Raw genomic sequence first — 6,965 nt, 5'->3', positions numbered from 1 at the left:
CATTTCTGCGAAATTTCTCCAATATCGTCAAATATTCCTAATATATTAGATATTTTGGATATATCCTAGATAAAATGAAGAAATATTTGTAAAATTTGATTGGAAAAAAATAAAAAATAAAAACTCAGTTATTCACAGAAAAATATACATTATGGAATATGGATGTTATATCAGGGTGTAAAATTTTAATAATGTTTAAGGAAAGGGGAATTGTAGAGAGAATTGGGAGAATAGTCGTGTCTTTCATTGATAATAGAAGCCTCTATATAGAGGATACAAGTACTTAATCTTTGAGTACAAGGAATCCTATTCTAATTAGAACTAAGAATCTAGAACAATCTTCTCCTATTACAACAATAGAAAGTATTCCTAGTTTGGTAAGGCACACATAAGTCGAATATCCTTCAACACTCCCCCTTGTGCCATCCAAACATGATGTCATCATGACACCATCACACTTCAAATCTTGCCTCAGTAAAAAACTGACTCGAGTAATAAAAACTCTGTGGGACAAAAAAAAACTCGAGGAGAAGAAAAGAGTACAACACACCCTTCACTATTCGAGATCAAACATGTAGTCATCATACCTTCCCCTGATGTCGAGATCTCCCCCTGATTGCTACAATCATGGGAGTTTGGATAATTTCCGCATTCCGATACTCTTCACATGTTTCTCGAAAGTGGATTTTAAGTAACGACTTGATGGATAAGTCCGCTACATTATCCTCAGATCGGATTTGATTTACTTCAATCTTTGGAACTGTTTGTTATTGTTGATTATAAAAGAATTTAGGCGATATATGCTTGGTGTTATCGCCCTTGATGAAACCTTGCTCCATTTGTTAAATGCAAGCTGCATTATCCTCATAAATGCATGTAGGTTCATCTATGGTAGACTTCAAACTACAAGTTCTTCGAATATGTCCAACTATGGATCTTAACCATATGCATTCACGCACAGCTTCATGTAGAGCAATGATTTATGCGTGATTCGAAGAAGTACCGACAATGATCTGCTTTGAAGACCCCTAAGGTATCGCGGTGCTTCCCATGTGTTGTGAAATTTTAATTCAAACTCGCAAGCGCACGAATCGTCGTTAGTATAGTGTGCAAGTACGAGGTCGTTCCAACTGAGGATTGATAATCAATTTAAATCCTAACCTAATTAATCCAAACACAAAAACACATAAACAATCAAACTAAAGAAGATATGGTTTTAAGGTTTTCGAATAAAGAAATAATATGAAAATTAAAGAAAGAAACAAACAAACAAATAATGATAAAACCTAGCTAGAGTTTCAAAATCAACCACTGACAATCCTATTTATGTTTCAATGCAATTAACAGATTCTTTTGTTTCTCTAGATGATAATTCCCGTATCTAAGTCCTTCTCAGGTACTCTAGACCATAGTTTTCCTTAAGTGTATGTTGCTCTCCCTCTCGGGTAAAGATCTAATATCCTAACTATGCAGTTTATCCTTCTCAGGTATAAATTTAACATGCAAGACTCATTACGCTTTAGAAAACAAGGGAATCAAGCAAACCATTAGTCTTTCTCAAGTAATAATGCAATTTACCACACTTAATCACAAGAAGCTAATCAAATTATATTGCATCTCTGCTTCAAATTTGTCTTCCAATTACTATATGCAAAGCCCTAAGGTGATCAATCAAAGAACTTAAACATAAAGCATCAATTCAAATAATGATTAAGCATTCATCATAAAGAAACTATAAATCCATCAATAAAACATCAAAGTACATAAACAATCATGATAGAGCATTATCCTAACCCTAGAAAAGGTTTAACAAAAGATAACTAAGTAAAACATAGGAAAAACATAAAAAGAATGGAAGGGGAAAAGAAAGGGAAGATGGATGAGTCGTCTCTGCTCCTTAGGCGTCTACATTGTGCTCCCGAGACTCCTTTCTCATGTAAATTCGTGCTCCCTTCTATAGGGAAGATTTCTGCTCATCTTTGGCTTCATGTTTCCTTGTAAAACTTGGGTTTAGATTCCTTTCTTCATTTGGAATGGGAAAACCTTGAAATATCTCTTCTAGAAGTAGGAATAAGTTCATCATTTAATCCTCATCTGAATTAACTTCCTTGAAACATTAGGATTGACGATCTTGTGCCACGGAACTTGAGTTCTCCATGAATGGTTGTAAATTCCCGAGCAGATTTCCTGTCCGACCTATATCACTCAAATAATCATAACTTTCTCCAGAAGTACCGAAATCGAGATCCGTAAAATTCTACAGAAAGTAGACATCCGTAGCTTTCCATGCATATAAGGCTCATTGTCTGATTCGATCTAGGTAACTCCCAGTAATTCGGTGAAGTTGGGTGTTCTGCACAGGCAGATTCTGGGACCTGTGCGTCTTTTAATCCTAGTTAGCTCATTTTAACTTCTTTTCTTCTGTTTATGAGACAAACCTACAAAAACACTATAACAGCATAAATGACTCGAAATAAGGAGGACTAAGCATAAATACTAAGATTAAGAGGCAAAGAAATATAGGAAAATATGAGCACATCACCATGGTAAAGACATAACCAATTTGGGTACGACCTTTGTGCGGGTCAGAGAGATACCCTGCATCAGCAGAACCCATCAAAACATCACCATCATTTTGACGGAGATAGGGAGGACGCTAGCCACGCTTGGTGGCGGCTGTGACGACGGCTTTCGGGTCTATGGAGTCTAATTCCATCTTATTGTCCATTCTTTTCTCTCTTTAGGGATAGAACAAGCGCATATCTATCGTACCCTTTAAGTATCGAAAGATTGTCTTTACACCAATCCAATGGTGTCACGTTCGCGCAGTGCTACATCTATCCAAGAAGTTCACAACAAATGAGGTGTCCGGTCTTGCATTGTGCTAAGTACAATAATGCGTTTATTGTACTCAAGTAAGCACTTCTGCTATTAACACATCTTTGTCATCATCCCTGGGACGAAACGGATCCCTCCTAGAGTCAAGACTACGGACGACCATGGGAGTGCTTTACAGGCTTGACTTTATCAAAATGCCTAAGCATCCATTGACACGGTATTCAAGTTCTAAACCGAGACAAAACTATGTTCTCCCAAGATCTTTCGTCTCAAACTCGAATTTTAGGTGTTCAGCGGTTTCCCTGAACTCATCAAGGGTTCCAATTATAAACCGCAACAATTGCAAATCCATAACTTGTCATGAAAACGTGCGGGCATAGTTCATCATGTCCCTTCCCGATCAAGTAGTCACTTTAGTGAGCGTTTCACCTTCATTGCAAATGCGCTTCGTGGTCTAGAGCCACTTGATTCGGGTAAATGAAGTCCATCATGGACCTTCTTGTATATTTTTGTATCTAGATCCCCATAAAGATACGTAATGACCACATTCGTAAGCTGCATGTTCAGTTATTTGGAAACTACCAGACTGACATGGTAATAGAGTGTAATGTCATCCATTACGAGAGAATATGTCTCCTCATAGTCGATTCCAGGGTGTTGTGAGAAGTCTTGCGCCATGAGGCGAGTCTATAATCCTTTTTTTCTCATCACGCTTTCTAACGAAAACCTATTTGTGTCAACAGGTGTTATGTTAGGAGGTGTCAGCATCTCAGGCCTGAAATCCTTCATCTTCGTTAGTGAATCCAATTCAACCCTAAATCGCATCTTTCTATTTAGGCCATTTTTCTCTACGTTGAAATTTTTCAACGGAGCAAGGTTCGATGTCATTGGTCTCAATAATCTCACGTCCTCATGTACACTAGTGTAGTTTGTAGAGATCTCTATATTCCCAGGAATTGATTCTAACATTGAGGCGTCCCCCAACGATGTCTCTTGGACATAACCACAATCCAGAATATTCTCATGAGGCGGATTTTGAGTATCAATAATCAATGGATCAGGTTGTGCCAAACTCGCTCTCTTCCTAGGGCGAGAATCCATCGAACCTATGGTCTCCTCTACTCTCTAGTAGAACCCACGGCCTGTGACGCCATTATGCCATCTTGTGGTGTCATCATGCCACCATCTATGGTGGCGGCGCCGTGCCCAGCTTCTTTGGGATATGCCATGTCCTCTTAAGGGGACATTGATCCTTGCAGGCATGTTTGCAGCAGGTATATGTGATCTCGTCACTGTTAGGGGATAGAGATGAGACATAATGAGGACAAACCACGACAATTCCTGTCGTCCCTGTTGAACGTTGACGTTCTAATCTCCCCCTAACGATGGGAAGACTGTCTCATCAAAATGACAATCCGCAAATCTAGAGGTAAAGAGATCGCCTGTCAAGGGTTCTACATGGCGGACTTATAGTTGGATATTTATATCCAACACAAATTTGTATGCATTCGCTGCTAATGACCCATTTTGATACACGGTGACAGCGCGATTGGCACACAAACCGCGCACTCAAATATGCGTAAGTACGAGATAGCAGACTCGCACCCAGTCACTACCTGTAACACAAAGAAATGTGAGTGGCGTTGGGTCATAGACGAATTAGCATAGCTGCGTGCAATATTGCATAATCCCAAGCGGAAATATTGGTATTATCCACGAACATATTGAGCAATATAACCGAGAGGTAAAGATTTTAAATACGGGTACTGTACTTCAAGTAGGAGATGGCATTGCTCGTATTTATGGTCTTGATGAAGTAATGGCAAGTGAATTAGTAGAATTTGAAGAATAAATTGTCAAATCAGCCATAACTATTTAGTCAAAACAACAATTGGTTTTGATCGAACCGCGCAGTTTCGTTTGTTTGTTATGGTACATGTCTTGTTTCAAGATTCATCCACTCGAATTAATTCTATTTTATTTCCTTTGCTTTTTTTTGATATAATGTCCGGCCTACCATCGTAGTTGTTTAATGGTGATTTTCCGCGAGACTATTTGGGTGTGTACATGGGAATATGACGCCCAATATGAATCCACAATGATATGCAATAGTCATCGAAAGTCTTCAATGTAAAACTCTCCAGCATTATCAAGTCGAATTGATTGAATTGGATGATCTGGGTAGTGAGCTTGTAGCCACATGATCTGGACCAAAAGTTTATCATAAGCAGCAATATGAATGGACGATAGCGCAACATGTGACCCGCATGTCTACGCGTCAACCAACACCATAAAACATCTAAACGGTCCGCAATTTGGTTGAATCGGTCCACAGAATCCCCTTAGATTCTATGAGAACACATGTGTCCTTTAGGATGGTCTCGATCCTAATTTAGCTAAAGAGCAGGCTTTGCAAAACGAGCGATAGGCCATAGAGCAACCAATGAGGATTGGTTGAGCCATGATATCACAATTAACTTGAGAAGTGGAGAGAGGTGGCACGTTGCCACTCTTGGCGTCAATGCCAAGTTCTTGCCGTATGGGGGTGGCGGCATGGCCCTTCTTCGGCCAGTGACAGAAATCGGTGGCATCGTGAGGCGCAGCGGCATTCCGGGTGTCTACTTGAATCAACTTTTTGATTCTTACTTCTCTTCACTCGGAAGAAAGGATATACGGATCATCATATCATGACTCGGGTGTCTCAAACGGTCATGCCAAAGCCTGTATGTATCGATGTCCCAAAGGTCATCTCTTATGATGTAGTTGGACTCAATTACTCAAATAGTGGTTACATATAACTCACTAGAGTGACACATAAGTTTCTCTAATACTCGTTTTTGTCTGCAGTCATTAGAGAAAATGCGAAGGAACGCATGTCCATTCTCACTATGTGTTTTGACATGAAAACCGTTGGCTCTAATATCTCTAAATCTCAAAATCCGGCCCCAGGAGCGTAGAGATCGAGCTTCAATGACATTAATCAATCTGCCATTTGGCAACAGAAATTGAGCAGGTCCTCAACCATGAATCAATTTAGATGGCCCTGCCATCTCAAGGAATAATTGCCTATGTTAAGGTATAGTATGTGTAGTAGCACTATCCGAAAACTATCCGCGAGACATTTTAGCTCTCCGTGAAACATACCTGAGTAAATAAAGCTCAAATTGAAATAATCGACACTTTATTAATAATAGCCAACTATTACATCAAAGTTTCTAATCCAAAATAATTAGAATCAATACTCGACTAATGGTCGTTACTCAATCCTTTCGGTAACTCCAATTAAGCATGACCAGGAAAGTAAGAGCAAAGTTCGTTTAAGTACCACTTATCTCAACTATTTCCCTAGACATCACACTTAATTGGATGGCCGGCCTACTTGTGAAAGAGTTATAACCAATGTCTTTATTGATAATAGTTTAAAGAAAAATGCCATTACATATATTCTTGGAAAATAAAGACTATTAATCAAAATCTGCGGCATCAACATTGTTTCCCTCACTAGATTTGAAGTCTGTAATAGTGAGATTGACGTCATTATCATCTCCATCTTCTCCTTCAATTGCGAGATAAGCCTTATACTCTCTCATATATTTATACAACTTGTATTGTGCAACTAGTTTTTCCGCATTAAAGTGCTTAAACCAATGCTCTGATGATCCACATCTATAGCATACCTCACCCCTTGATTGAGATGCACCTTGTGCATTAGGACGTCCCCTAGTGACGTTGGTAGCGGCACCACCACTGCCAGCGGCAAAACGGCTTTGCCTCTCCCACGCTGGCCAACGTTGCCACGTGTTCGCACTTCAATCTGGCGGTTTCCTTTGTAGAGTGGTTGTATGGACCCACACGTCCATTTTGTTGTCCCTTAACTTTAAGGGTTCCGCTCCTTACGCCCTCCTTTAGGTGCGCTTTTATAATTCGCTCTTAGTTCCAACGTGTCTTGAATTATAGTTTCTCACGAGTATGTTGTCATATTTCAGCAGTAATAAACTGATGAAACCTTGTGATCCGTCTAGCACTGCACTCAAGCCTATATTGTTTTGCAACCATTAATGTTGAAATTGGGAAGTTTGAGAGGGTTTTCTCAATTAATTCTTGTTTTGTGAGCTCTACTCCACAGA

Source organism: Rosa rugosa, chromosome 2 (genome assembly GCF_958449725.1).
Source record: "Rosa rugosa chromosome 2, drRosRugo1.1, whole genome shotgun sequence".
Taxonomy (NCBI): Eukaryota; Viridiplantae; Streptophyta; class Magnoliopsida; order Rosales; family Rosaceae; genus Rosa; species Rosa rugosa.
This window is presented reverse-complemented; position numbering follows the sequence as displayed.